The sequence below is a fragment of the Taeniopygia guttata genome, chromosome 6 (assembly GCF_048771995.1).
Source record: "Taeniopygia guttata chromosome 6, bTaeGut7.mat, whole genome shotgun sequence".
NCBI classification, from domain to species: domain Eukaryota; kingdom Metazoa; phylum Chordata; class Aves; order Passeriformes; family Estrildidae; genus Taeniopygia; species Taeniopygia guttata.
Window position 1 is genome coordinate 32,681,278 of NC_133031.1, and position 14,818 is coordinate 32,696,095.

General features: G+C 42.7%; 1 protein-coding gene across 5 annotated transcripts in view; it reads left to right on the top strand.

The window, feature by feature from the left end:
* The first annotated feature begins 2,097 nt into the window (after positions 1-2,097).
* The window catches only part of PLEKHA1 (pleckstrin homology domain containing A1), a 31,215-nt gene continuing 18,494 nt past the window's right edge, over positions 2,098-14,818 (top strand). For 4 of the 5 annotated variants that reach the window (XM_012574720.5, XM_002191325.7, XM_032749217.3 and 1 more), the window contains exon 1: positions 2,098-2,238. The gene's annotated coding sequence lies outside the window, so the exon portion shown is untranslated. Of the gene's footprint in view, positions 2,239-2,305; positions 2,447-14,818 lie in introns of those variants that run through there. The other variant, XM_012574717.5, reaches the window with a different exon arrangement.

Below are 14,818 nucleotides of genomic sequence, written 5' to 3' on the forward strand. Positions count from 1 at the left end.
TTAGACAGGGGGTAAAATATAGATTCTGTCCTTTGCAATCTCTGTGTGCCTGCTTTGCAGTGCAGAATAGGAAAGTCCCTGGGCCACCCAGTCACTTCACACCCAAAGTTCACCTGTTTGGCATCACAATCACTTTCAGCTGCTGCATTTGCACATCCTACAGGGAGGAATACTGAAAATATGGAATTGTTTGGAGCTTTCAGTAGCCTCTGTACCACTAGAGTTCATAACACTAGAACTATGAGAAGCTTTCTACTGAAAGCAAGTTTTGCTTTAAGTTGGGGCATTAATGATAACTGTATTTATGTCTTGGACATCAAAGATTCACAACTCTTCATAATTTGGTTCTCCAGATGTGAATTTCATGAAAATACTTGTGTGAACAGCACAGTTTACAGAATGTAGCTATTTTAAAGTGTTTGTGTCTCAGTTTAAGTCAAAATAGTTCTTTATATACCTGATTGTCTCCTCACCAAATTGGGAGAATTAGACCATCATCAAAGCAAAGCTGCAGTAATGTTCCGTGATAGAAACTATGGTAAAGCACAATATGAGGTTTGCTACCAAATTCCAATAAAATACACTCCTTCTTTTAAATGTAACCATCTCTTTAGCCTTTCCTGAGTCCTCCTGTCAGGTTATTCAAACCTTGTGTGGGAGGCTGGAGAAAATATTTGCAAGTTAAGGCATATCAGACTGCAGGCTGCTGTAGCTTTCATCTGGTGTGGAATGGCTTTTGACTGCATGGATTTTTGAATGCAGAAGGGGTGTACAATTTTGTAAAAGGCGCTTCCATGTGCACTGAGATGGCAGGACACATCCTGCAGTCCCATCGAGGATGAGAAAAGTCACTTTGGAACTCTAGTGGGGGAGAGACGTGGTGCCACCCACTGCTAATTGTCTTGTATGATCTCCAGTAAAACACTGTTAAGTGAAAAATGACCAAAAAAATGTAGGAATAATTGTGAATGAAGTCTAAACTGAAACGCTTGTGGCTGGTGCAGCTGCAGAATGTGTGACCTCTCCGGGGTTTGATAGGGAAAAGTTACCATGGGAATGGTGAGGCATTGTTTGCGGCTGACTTCAGCTTTTATTGTTGTGTTCTGATTACAGCTTTTGTCTCACTGTCAAGTAGGGTTGTTACATGCCAGCTTGAAACAAAGATGCATTTACAGGCAGCGGCAGAGTTCAAATGATTTCCATAATTAGAGATATCACTGCTTTAAGCGAGGAGAAAAAAATGTCTGTGTTGCTATCTCAGAAAACACAAAGTTTTTCAGTATAAATTTAATATCTGCTTAGAAAAGAAGTAACTTCCTGGTAAAACTGGTTAAACATCGCTTCGGGAAATTGTAATTTGCCGCTAGGACCGATGGCAAAAGGCTGTGAGGCAGCACCTGAGCCTCCAGGTGAAGAGAGTTCAGCTGTGGGATACACAGACCTCGAGTTTTTTGCCAAAGTAGCAAAGTATACACAGATACATATCAACATCTCGATTTAGTGCATCCTTAAAGCTTGTTAGCTCTTTGAGTAAGGGGAGCCAACTGTGCTATGTGTTCTAGGGGTGCTGCTGACTTATATTCAATTTGCATCTGCCAGGACCCCCAGGTCCTTTTCCAGGGCGTTGCTCTCCAGTGACATTCCAGAATCTGTCCAGACATCCAGGGCTGATCTATCCCAGGTGCAGAATCTGGCAATTGGCCTGTTAAATGTCATGTGGGCGGTGAATGGCGGTTCGTAGAATCATAGATCACAAATCAGTTTGGGTTGGAAGGGACTCAAAGCTCACGAATTTCCACCCTCTGCCATGGGCAGGGACACCTTCCACCATCCCAGGCTGCTCCAAGCCCCGTCCAACCTGGCCTTGGACTCTTCCAAGGATGGGGCAGCACCGCCTGTCTGGGCCAGGGCCTCCTCGCCCTCCCAGGGAAGAATTTCTCCACAATTTGCACCATTTCCCTCCCTGCTGCGGCCTCTCCATCAAATACGCGATTAAAACCCCAGGGCCTGGACTACAACTCCCATCATGCCCCGCGCCTCCACGCCGCACTACATGTCCCAGCAGGCCGCGGGGCAGCGCGGGCTGGGCGCGGCGGCGCATGCGCAGTGCGGGCGGCGGCGGCGCGGACGGAGGCGGCGGGAGGTGCCCGTTCCCGGTGCGGTGCGGGAGCGGGGCCGGGAGCGCGCCCGGGGAGCGCCCCGCTCTCCTCACGGGGCTCCCGCACTGCCACCACTCCAGTAAGTGCCGCGGCCCGGGGCGGGGCTCGGCCCGCCCCGGCTGATGCCCTTCCTTCCGCGCCTGCCCGGTGTGTGGCCGCGCCGGGCACCGTCCCGCTCCGTGTCCCTCGTTTTTTTCCTTTCCGCTTTCCCTGGGAGGCGCTCGGCGGCGCGGGGCTCTGCCCGCGGTGCGGGGTGGCGCGGGCAGGGCGCTGTCACGGTCCCGGAGGTGAGAGCAGAGGTGATCTCAGCGCTCGTCACGGCGTGCGCTGGGCGAGCACCGGGCAGGAGCCGCGGTACCGGGCGGGACCGGTGGTACCGGGCAGGAGCGATGGTACCGGGCGGGAGCCGCGGTACCGGGCGGGAGCGATGGTGGTACCGGGGAGGAGCCGCGGTACCGGGCAGGACCGGTGGTACCGGGGAGGACCGGTGGTACCGGGCAGGAGCGATGGTACCGGGCAGGAGCGATGATACCGGGCAGGATCGGTGGCACGGGGCAGAGCCCGCAGTGAATGGTACCGGACAGGACCGGTGGTACCGGGCAGAGCCCGCAGCGGTGGTACCGGGCAGGACCGGTGGTGCCGGGCAGGACCGGTGGTGCCGGGCAGGATCGGTGGTACCGGGCAGAGCCCGCAGCGATGGTACCGGAGAGGATCGGTGGTACCGGGCAGGACCGGTGGTACCGGGCAGAGCCCACAGCGATGGTACCGGGCAGGATCGGTGGTACCGGGCAGAGCCCGCAGCGATGGTACCGGAGAGGATCGGTGGTACCGGGCAGGACCGGTGGTACCGGGCAGAGCCCACAGCGATGGTACCGGGCAGGATCGGTGGTACCGGGCAGAGCCCGCAGTGATGGTACCGGGCAGAGCCCACAGCGATGGTACCGGGCAGGATCGGTGGTACCGGGCAGGATCGGTGGTACCGGGCAGAGCCCGCAGCGGTGCTGCTTCGCTGCGCCTTTGGGGTCGGTCCCCATCCCAAGGCAGCGAGCAGCACCGGGGTGGTTTTCAGCTTTGGAGAGGGATGTGCACCCTCCGAGCCCTGCTCTGGGTTAGCTGTAACCGGGGCTGGTTATTTGCTGAGCCAAAGTGTCTTTAAATGGGTAACTTGGCTATAAATGAATGTTAAACTGTAACCACTGTTGTTATATGCGCGGTTTTTATCACCTGTAAAATTCCAGATAGGCATTTGACGTGCTGATGGACTTAACATGGGCTTAAATTCTGTAGGTGTTGTGCAGACTTAAATTCTGTATGTGTTGTGCAGCTCCCTTGGGAGGAACTAATGCATGACCTTCATAAAAGGCATTATGTTGTTGCATCAAATGTTTGCAAAGTAACATCAAGGGGACAGCAGTTTTCTCTTTGGTGGGCTGCTTTGAGGCCTTCTCTAAGAAAAATGTCTAATTTTCACTAAGCTATGTATTGTGTTTATAACTAAGCAGAAAAAACAGTCTTCGAGTTATTTGTTACACTGAGCACCTGAATTACACATCAGCAGAGTGCTGTTACCTGAGTAAAGCTGAGAGGTGGAATCTTTTAAAATTTTTTTTATATTCTTAGGACCCCCATCTCTCCATGCTTCACCTTCTTCCCAAATTAGAGTTTAAAGAGACTACTAGGCATGGAGCAAGCTGAACAGCATCAACTTCTTAGATGCCTTCTGACAAATTCCTTGCTTTCCTGACAGAGGTTGTAATGTCTGTAAAGATAAATTTTCTCTTCTTACCCAGTCCCATGCATGACCCTGCAGGACAGAGCTGTGTTTGCTCCTACCATTTTGGGGCCTAATATATGTGAGGAGTGGCTTCTCACCTTTGAAACCAAATCAACAGGATTTTTTGGGTTTTGTGTTTTGGTTTGGGTTTTTTTTGTATTTGAGCTGCATTCGTTTTGATGCAGCACAGACACAATCCTAACTGAGCTGGAAGTGTGTGTGGTAACTGAGTGGTTACTCTCTCATGAGTTACTCTGCCTTATGGAACAGTGAACTTGCATTTTAGGTCCATTCAGTCTTGTTTCCTCCTACATGTTATTTTTAGTTGAGAGAGTCACAGCAGTTACAATGCATGGAGCTGTCAGGTTTGTGAAGCACGTAAGTGTAGAAGTGCAGTTTTCCCCTTTGTCACATGGGGAAGTGTTAAAAGTGGGCTGAAATTTCGTTGTGGTAGGGAGAGATGCTGGGCCTGGCTGATATTTGGAGGAGAGTCTTTTAATTCAGGGATAGATAAGCACTGATGCAAAAAGTGATAATTCAAGAAATAATACGTGGGCATCACTGAGTGCTACACTGCTGGAGTCAGCTTTGCATAAAACACAAACCTTTGTGTGACTCACTGAGTTCTATCTGCAGTTATCAAACGTTGTGATTTGATTTTTGTGAGTGAACAAGATTTAATTCCAAGTTCATAAATTCTAAAGGCATCTGTTTTCTTGAGCTATTTCTCTGCTTTAAAACTGCATTTGGCCTTATGCTCCATTGCATAGCTCTGCATTTTAAGGGTGAAATTAAAGCAGAAGATACACAGAGGGTCACTGGCAGGTGTAGTGCAGTGCTGAGATGTTTCAGGGGAGCAGATGCTTTCATGCAAAGAAGAATCATCATATAAAGAAAACAGGCAGCATCTTCATGTTTCTCTCCTCCTCCTGTATTTATTTTTCCACAGGAGTAGTAGCTGAGTGACAGAAGACAGACACACACATGAGGAATACAGAAGGCATGTGCATGAGGAAGAGACCTGAATGCAGGAAAAGGCATTTTTTCCCAGGTAGCTGGGGCTTGTTCCAGAAGGCAGCAGAGTTATCTCAGCTCGAATAAAGGCTGATGGCATGTCAGAGAGTTGGTGTAGAAGAGAGGAAGTGCAGAAGTCAGTTTTTATTGACTGTAACAGATTAGCAAGAACTTGAGGACATTACTGAAATGAGAACAGGTCTCTGCTTGTAACACAGTCTCCAGTGCAGTGTTGGATGTAGCCCAGACTGCCAGGCCTGCAAAATTCATAATCTATTTTAGTAGATTTAGAATTCCATCGATGTCTTTATTACTGACTGTTCCTGGTTATTTAAGCTGACAGTTATCATAGTAAATGCAGTTCCTCCAAAGTGTAGCAAACCAGCAGTGTTGGGGAGCGAGTACATATTCTAATGAGAATTTTCTTTGCATGCTCTGCTGTGCTTTTGGATGTATCCAGCCCTGCATCAGTGTTTAGACAAACAAGAGCTTGTGATATTAGAGCATGTATCTGTCTTGAAAGATGGGTTTTGGCAGGTTTGGTTTTTTTTTTACTGATAATTATGAACAATAGGAACAGTCTTAGAAAATACTTACTGGGGTTTGCAGCCAAGTGAACCTTTGTGCAGTTGTATAATTGAATGAAAATACAGGATAGTAAGTTATTTCAGTGCCAAAATGGGAATTTAGGTAACTGGCTTTAGCATAAAACATTTTTACAGCATGGAACAAGTGCTTAAGAATTCATGAGGAAATTATATAAAGAAACACAAAAGTCAGCACACGTATTCTTTTGGTTTTGAAACTAAATGCAATGGGACTAAATGCAAATTGCTAGAAGCATTGCTGTCAATAGTTTATAAAATTGTATAAGAAACCTAAATATCATAATCCTAGTGAGTTTATTTGTCATATGAAAATAATGTAACTGCTTTAAAAAAGTCACCTGCTGAAGAGGTCTGAGTGACAAGAATTGTTCAGGTTTTGAAGTTATACTTCAATGCAGAGAATCACTGAAATGAAATGGAATGGGGGGATATGGCTGAGCTGCTTCAAATAATTTTTCTGCTCTTACACTGATCTTTCAAATTAGAACTTTGAAAATATATAGGTCTAAGGTCATCTTGATGCATGCTGTACCCCAACTGTGAGAAGTATTTAGGTACGTGTTGGTAGAGGGCTCAGTTCTATAAATAACGCTTTCCTCTCAGTGCTAGGTAAAGCAGCAGGGTTTTGTTGCTGTTGAGGAAGGAAGCTGGTTCATTGTCTCAGCACTAAGCAGCATTTTCTCCCTCCAGGGACTTGCAGAAGCATCTAGAATGTGTAGGTGTTTCTTTAATCTTGGAGAAGGAACTTATTAAGCTTTCTGGTGCAGAACTGTATGAGCCACTTACTCTTAACAGATGTTATCTGCACAAGTAGGGAGTTGCAGGTCTGGTAGACATTTGTGGCATTCAACAGTTTAAACAGTTTTCAGGTTTGAACATATGCCTTTGCCTTAAAATCTGAATAGTTTCAGGTATTTTATGTAGAAGAAAGGTGGTTCAATAGTGAGGTTGCTGCTCTGGGACTTGGGAAACAGGTTCAGCTCACTGTGTTGCCAAAAAGCTTCCTGTGTGGCCTGGGACAAGCTGCTGTGTGTCCCTCCATTCTCATGCAGAGAGTGCTGAGCAGCAGCTCTGCACCACAGCAGTGGTCAGGGTATGGCAGGCTGGATGTGGCATGGGGAGGTGCTGCTGTGGGGCACAGAGCTCCCTAGTGCTGGGAGGGAGAGGCTGGAGACACTGCCCAAGTTAAAAAACTACAGGTAACCTCCAGGCAGGAGAAAGAAAACCAGAAAAATACAGTGGAAAAAAGGTTTTGACTGGAAATCTCTGGTGGCACTGAGAGAAAGCAAGTCCTTAAAACTTTAAGGAGCATTGCGTGGCCTTGTTTGTTTAACAGAATTTTAAAACAATCCTTAAAATAGCCAGACAAAGATGTAAATCTTTTATGTTATGGCTGTGCCACACAGGGGACAGTAGCAAAGCTCTCTCTGTTCCTTTATTGGCTGTTGTCTTGTTTGGAAGATGCTTTTAATTTTAGCTAACCATTGCATCCAGATGTTTTGGATATCAATTTAGCTCATTTGTTCTGCTGGTATGGTCAAGCAGAATCTCTTGAATTGGACCTGATTTACTAACTTTTCATATGAAAGTGGTTGAGCTTTTCTACCTCTCCACTCCCCCAAAGGGAAAAATGATTTGCAGCCGCTTCTAATAAGCACTGTCTTTAGTAGTGTTACAGAGTTGAAAATATTTTGGATTTAAAAATCTTTCTGTTGAAAATAGGGCACTGTCATTGCTATAAATTGAAAATGTAGACTAGACAGCAATTACCAAGCTCTGCAAACATGTTTTCATTGTTGAGAGTCAACACTCCCAGGAACAGTCTCTGTATACTGACAGATAGGTGATAAATTAATTCATTTAATATGTAATTTTTTTTTTAATGTGTATGCTCTCCCTCGGTGCTTTGGTACCCACCACATTTACATCCCATGTCCAAGAAAGTGTGTTGGAACTTGTTTCAGACTATTGACTTAATTAAGCGTTCTTCTGTTAAGCACTAAAACAGTTACATGCCAGGTTTGTTGTAAGAGTCTTAAAACTGCACTTCAAAAGATGTTGTTCAATATGTTGGTTAACTCTTTAGAGAGGCTGAAAATGACAAAGGGGAATTTAGGCTGGGGCAATAATTCAGCTGGCAAGTTATTTTTATATCTGGTAGACCATGCCTGATTGTACAGCAGTGCTGGAAGGTTGGGTAGCTTAAAGGATGTAAAAAGTGTGTCTGCTGATTCAGGACTTTGGGGGTTGATTTTTTTATCATTAACCTTTTTCTTGTGTTTCTTCCTTAAATCAAGTTCACTGTAGATGCTGTAATTTATCTCTGCTGTCTTCCTACTTCGTGCTGGTGCCCTGATTTTTGGTGGAGGAGCATGATTCTTTCAGGAAGTCCATTTGCTGCCTTTTTGTGGGAGGCAGCAGTACAGGTACAGCTCATGGTACATCCAGGATTTCCAGGTTTGCTGGATGTACACAGGACTTGGGATTCTTCTGGAGTGTTTCTGCCTCACTGTCTGACCTCATTGTAGGTCAGACAGCAATCCCACGAAATGCCAGGAGCCTGCCTGGTACTTTTGGGATTATTCTGTGGGTGGAGGGGTGTTATTGTCCCTACACACCATAAGTGAGGTTTTGAGAAGCACCTTTGTCAGTGCAGAGCAGCAGCTGGGCAGTAACTGGTATTTGTGTCAACCCACAAATGAGGAGGGAGGTGAGACAGAAAGCCACAACCAGGCATGGGCTGTACCTGCCGTGAGGACAATTCCCTGTGCTCATGGCTTGGGTCCAAGGCTGCTGGAAATGAATTCTCTGAGAATTTACAGTGAGTGATGTGCTTTGAGTGAAGTGGCACTGGGCCACAAAACCTGGCACTGCAGAGCAGATAAACTTTGTGGGGTTTATCTGTGTGTCGGGTGAAACTTCTTTTAAATATGCCAGAGTGGGGTTTGATTTTCTTAAATTAAGGTGTATAAAAAAGCAGAGGGGGAGGGTAATATCCCAAAAGCATTGCCATTTGATGGGAGCTTAATTTTCCCCTCCTACCTTGGCAAACAGGAGCTGTGCATCTGTAAATGCACATTGGGTGGCTTACATGAGGCAGGCAAAGCCCTGCTCTGTCTAAAGCGCTTTCACTACACTTGTACTGACTGAAGAGCTCTGAGATTAGTCCTAATCTCTGGAAATCCTTCTGTAGTTCTGATATAACCGACAAGTAAGCTGGATTCTGGAGGAAGTATCAAATCTGTGCAGTAGAGGGAATTTTGACCCACATAGTGGATTATACAATGAAATGTACACAGTCTATACTGTAAATATTAAAATAAATGAGGTGAAAATTGAAAAGCAATGATTTGTTCCTTTCCAAAGTTTTAATGTAGGTGAACTGTTGCATTTTTCTTTATTTTGCATTGAATTTGCTTAATTAGATCTACAAAATCAAAATTGATAATCAGTTACTCACTTTGTCTGCTTTGATTTCATTAAGTCCTTTTATATCTGTAAAAGAGTTCAAATCAAATATTCACCTGATAACGTTCTTTTCATTATTTGATATTGAAATTAGCTGAAAAATCAGTTATTTACAGCCCTTTTTTTAACAGCATAAGATTATTCTGTGAAAACTGAAGATATTGCTGATTTCCTAAGCAGCTGGCCTTTCCATTTCTTACGTATTTCCCAGGAAGAAGGTCTTTGTTTATTTGTACTGCTGAGTTTATACCCAGGATTCTGAGTGAAAATCAGTAAGACTGGTTCAAAAATGGCAAACTTCATTATTCAAACAGCCTCAGCTTCTTTTTGTATTTAAAGTCAAATAAGCTTCACCAGGATTTGTAGTTTGAGTCAGATGGGAATTTGAAATAGCTGGTAGTGTGTGGAGTTGAAGTGCTTGGAGTGGTTGGCCTGGATGAAACAGTTATTAGTTGATTATTGAAATTAAACAGGTGACTAACTAGTAATAATAAGTAATCCTAGTAATTAATGTGGTTATTTCCTGCTTAATTTTTAATTTGTTTTGTTTGTCATGCATGGACACTTTCTATAGACTAAGCATATAAACATCTTTGAGAACAAGGACCTCATTTGTCATAGCTGGAGTTTTGTAGGTGGCATGTACTTAAAATTTTGGAAAGGCCAATAAAAAAACTTAAAATAATTGTAAATATGAATCAACTCTGAACTTGCATTTTTAAGGATTTTAACTAGGATGTAACAAATTAATTAGCATTTTAAAACTTATTTTGAGGCTTGTGCAAGATCTAAGTCAAAGTGAATTGGAGTAACTCTGTTTTGTTTTATTGCATTTGTCTCTGGCTATGTCTCATTTTGAGTAACTATATTATGCAGAGGCTTAAAATAAAGTGATGAAAATTACATCTGACTGTTGTAAAGACTCGGTGTTATTGAACATATTCATCTCATTTTGAGTAACTATGCAGAGGCTTAAAATAAAGTGATGAAAATTACATCTGACTGTTGTAAAGACTCGGTGTTATTGAACATATTCTGTCACTGTCTTTCAGCTTTTTTAATTTACTTCATTGCCTTGTAAGCTGGTCATCACTCATGAGTTATTAATGGATTAATTTCAAGAGTGTTTTTTTATAATGGCCTTGTTGCACAGGATGCTTCCCTTTATTTGTGTTAGCTCCGTGCATTTAGAGGGACAATTAAAATAATTGTTTTAGCTGGGCAAAAACCATTAATAGGTGAGGTTGGGGTTGTTGGTTTGGTTTTTTTGGGGTTTTTTTTTTGTTTGTTTGTTTTGTTTTGACTGAAAAGATCAGTGTTAGAGAGGACTTTTGCATCCTGTGCAGTGCATTTCCTCATTCCATCTTATCCCAAAGCCTTTGGCTGCTATTGCAAATACCTTAAAATGGAAGAAAATAGTTCGGTTCAGAACAGGAAACATCACTTAGAGAAATTTCTGCAGAAATTTTTGAGGAAGTACCAGTCTGTTCCATCGTGGAACTTGTAGATCAGTATTTTTCCTGAGGTGAAAGTAACATTACAGGATAGTATTGAATAAAATTAATCATTTGACTTGCTGAGGTGCACTGGAAGAGATGGGAGTGGTTGGCTTGGCCTGATTTAAGGAGTGTTCCTGGAAAACAGCAGATCAGCATGTCGAGCACAGAATCACAGCTGGATAAGACTGGAACTCAAGATAAAGCTGCTGGTTTTGTTAGATAAATCAGCACTGCAACCATGACTTTTCTATATTGTGGTCTGCTTGGAAGTTGGATTAAGTGCTGGGGGAGGAATGTATCTTTTGACATTCCTCATAATTTGGTCAGGGATAGGAGAGGTCAATGCCTCTTGTGCTATAGGTTTTTTAATTTGGAAAATCGATTTCTGCTTAGGAATTTTTTCCAGTTAAATACTGGCCTTTTTGCAGCTGGTTTTTCTTTCTGTTTGACTACTTTAGAATGGGAATCTGAATTTAGGGGGCAGTGTATCCTGGAGACTTCCAGATCTCATTTTTAGATGTAGTTAAAAATTTGATCATGGTGTCATAGGCTGCTGGCAAATCAGTCATGTCTTCCCTGTTAACAGAAGTATCCCATGTCTGCTGTACCCTCCAGAACAAAAATGAGGTAGTGGAGGATCTTTAGGAAATTGAAAAGCTGGGCTTGTAATTTTAAATCTATAAATTCTGAATTATCTTTTGTTGGCAAAAGAATCACAGCCGAGTCACCTCTTCAGCTCCTGGATTAGTTGTTTGTGGGGTTTTTTGGTTATGTTTTGGCAGTTTGGAAGTTGTATGAAAGGTAAGCAGGGATTTACAGTATTGTCTTATACTGTAAGTTATCCCTCTGGTGTAAGTCTTATACTGTAAGTTATCTCTCATCTGCTGGGAGGTTTTCAAGGAAATAAAAAGAACTACGGTCTCTGGAAGATTTATGTGATTTGTTTTCAGAGGCTGCTCTGAGCTGCTTGTCTTAGGGTTGGAATCTGCCCCTCCCTGCTCCCTTTCCTTGTCCTGGATGTGCACAAGAAGCTTTCACTGCAGTGTTCTTCAGGGGATAAATAAGCAGGACAGGCTGAACTCATCCCTTGCCCTGGGGAGGCAGTAAATGGTCAGTAAAAGAGATGACCAGCTGGAGAGCAGCTGATTTACAGCAGGAAGCTGAGAGTGATTGCCTGGGCAAAAGGCAGGAGCCCTCACTAATTAAGCTGTCCCTGGAACTGCAGGAAAGACTGGAGATGGCTGGGGATGCTGCTCTACCTTCCCTTTGTGCTGCTGTAAACAGCAGAGCTTAAAAAGGGAGCTGGGGAGGAGGGGTGGGCATGACTCATGGCATCATTTTATATTTATCAAGTGGAGGTGTATGAATGTTGTTCTTCATTTCATAGGGATGAGTAAGTAGGTAATGGATGTTTCTGAATCTTCTTAGCTGATAGAAAAAGAACCCCAAAGTCATCTCCTGGGGTGAGTTAAATCCAAAGCTCTAAATGTTAAAGAGCAGGATGTAGAAGTGTACCTCTAAATTAAAGAAATAAATGTAACAAAATACACCTGAAGCTTGGGGGAAAGACATGTAAAATAAAGAGATATTAAGTGCCCTTCTTGTGTTTCTTAATTAAGCTCTCCTGTCATAGTGCAAAGCCTATTGCATGGTCTTTTTATGAAGACAAAATTCCACTTGCTTTAGTCAGCCAGTGGTCCGTGGTTTGTACCTACCTGTGGAAATCAAGTCAAGGAGAAATTGGGCCATAGAAATGTTATCTGGCACCTCACTTCAGTCTTGTCTAGACTTTGTACTTGGAGATACAAAGGCTGCAACCAGTCTGTAATGGAGGTGAACTCAAGAACAGGTGCTGGTGGGAAGCTAAAAATAGGAATTAATGTGGGAGAGTTTGAGCTGTGTGTTATAAATGGTGCAGAGGAGATGCTCGTGTGCCTCTGCAGGTCCTGCTTGTGCAGTCATGCATTTCCAGTGAGACTGGGGAAGGTGATCTGGGATTTTTATTTATAGAGGTGCCCAGGAGGCCAGGCAGCCCTCAGTGTGGGATATAAATGTTGGGGAATGTCACTGTGTGTTGTACCTCAGAGGAAAAGAGCGGGGAGAGGGGAAATCTGAGAGAAGCCGGGCTGGTGAGGTATGGACCTCCTAAATTAGTACCCTGCTGCTGGAAAGAAGCATGTAAGGCTTCAAAAATAAGTGACACCTCCTGTTTGCATTATAACACAGCCCTCCAGGAAAGAATTTTAAGGAGCTGGGAGTTCTTACAGAGTGTTACTATACACCACGAAATGGGTTTTCAAGAACATCTTTGTTTCTGGAGGATTGTGGCAAGAACCAGGAGGAAATGGGCCACAGAGATGTTTTTCCTGGAGTAGCACAATGTCACTGACCCACATCTCCACTGCGGGGAGGGAAGGCAAAATAAAATGAAGCTGTATGTGATCTGTAACAGGTTTGATGCCTTCAGCCTTCCTAAGACCTCATAATCTTTTTATAATGCTTCATTCTAGAAGAGTTAATTGTTCTGTGCTGCAGAAAATAACTAAGGGTGAATGTAATAATGCTGTAAAATGTACAGACTTGGAGATTTTTGTTTCATAATTGCTTCAAATAATTTAATGAAAAATCTCATCTATGCAAGACACGACCTGTGTTCTGAAGATGTTTTTAAGTTGAAGTGCTGATGAATTCTTTGGCTAGTGGTCTTCCAGCCGGATTTCCTATGCTGAGGAATTAGAGTTCTGCAATTCCTTGTATGAATCATGGCAATTCCATCAATGCTTTTTGGCTCTGTTTAGAGTTGTCAGGAAGGGGATCACGGTGGTGGCTTTGTCATGTGTTCAGTCCCTTTAGTAACCGGAAGAAAGGCACAAATTGATTTTTTTTTTTTTAATGTGCATTGCAAATTGTGGTTTATTAATGAGGGTTGAATAGAATTGCTATTAATTTACAGGGGAATCTTGCCAAGATGTAATGGGTGGAAGCAGACTTTGAAAAATGGAAAACAGTTATATGAAACTGTGTTAGTTTTCAATTTATTATAAAGAGTTTTTTGTTATCTCTTATTTTTTAAGACCATCAGTCTTGTAGAGGTCTGTAATCCCATGAGGGTTTTTGAACTAATTTGAAGAAAACAGCAATTATACAATTTACATTTTTACATTAGTGTTACTTTATGCTGCATATTCATTAGAGCATAAAGTAGGTGCAAATAGTATCATTTTACAGGCTAGAAATTAGCTTGTAGTACTTTGAAAAAGAAAATCTTTATTAATTTAGGTTTGGGGTTTTTTCTTTCTGTGAGAATTGGTTTACTGACAGATAAGAAAAAGCTTCTGAGTTTTGTCTTTTGCCCTGGAAAAAAAAAATTCAAGTATTGGAGTAGTTTAGCTTTAGCTAATTGTATGTTCATAATGGAGCATTATGAGCATCCTCCTTTCATTTTCCTTGAAAGGTTTTCTGAAACATAGATTCTCTTATGGGGGGAAAGTGCTTTGAAAATTCAGTTGGTTTTATTCAAGGATTCTTAATCAATCCAGATCTTGTTTCAAAAACAAGTTTTCCTTGTTTCATTTTCTTCACATCTGCAGAGAACACAGCTTTAAGTCTGCTCAGACAGGAAACCAGCCACCAATATTTGCTTTTTTTTTAGGCACAGGGCTTTTCTGGGCTTCATAAACCGTTCATGTGAAGCCTGCAGGGTGTTCTGGCTGGATGATTTTGTTGAGGGACCGCCTGGCACAAATTAAGGCAATACTGATAAATGGTAATTTTTATACTCATTTAAATGCAAACAAGGTGTGATGCCGAGTTTTGCCAGATTAGAGGTGTAATTTAGAGAGCAGCTACCCTTGAGCTTGCCCTCAGATGTGTTTATAGGGAGATGTTGCTTCAGTGTGAAGTGATCCCAAGAGCCTCAATTGAATTACTGATGATTGTTTGTTAAAATAATGATATTGTCCTGAGTGCTCAAGTGTTTATTTTTGTGGTCCTTAGAAATATAACTTTGTTACAGAACTTGACTTGGATCTGTGATATTTAAATTGTGAGGAACACACCAAGAATTCAATTGAATTACCTTAGTAAATTTTCTTACTTTACTGAAGAATATACCTTTGCATATTTAAACCATTGTTGCTTGTTTAGTGATTTTAAAAACTGTTTCTCAAAGTGATGGAGTCAAAAATTTGCTTGTGTTCTAATTAGTCATAAAATGACAGCTGTAAATGCAATTATACATTTATATGTTTGTATGTTACATGTTTGATTTCCAACCCCCACCCCCCCAAAAAAAAA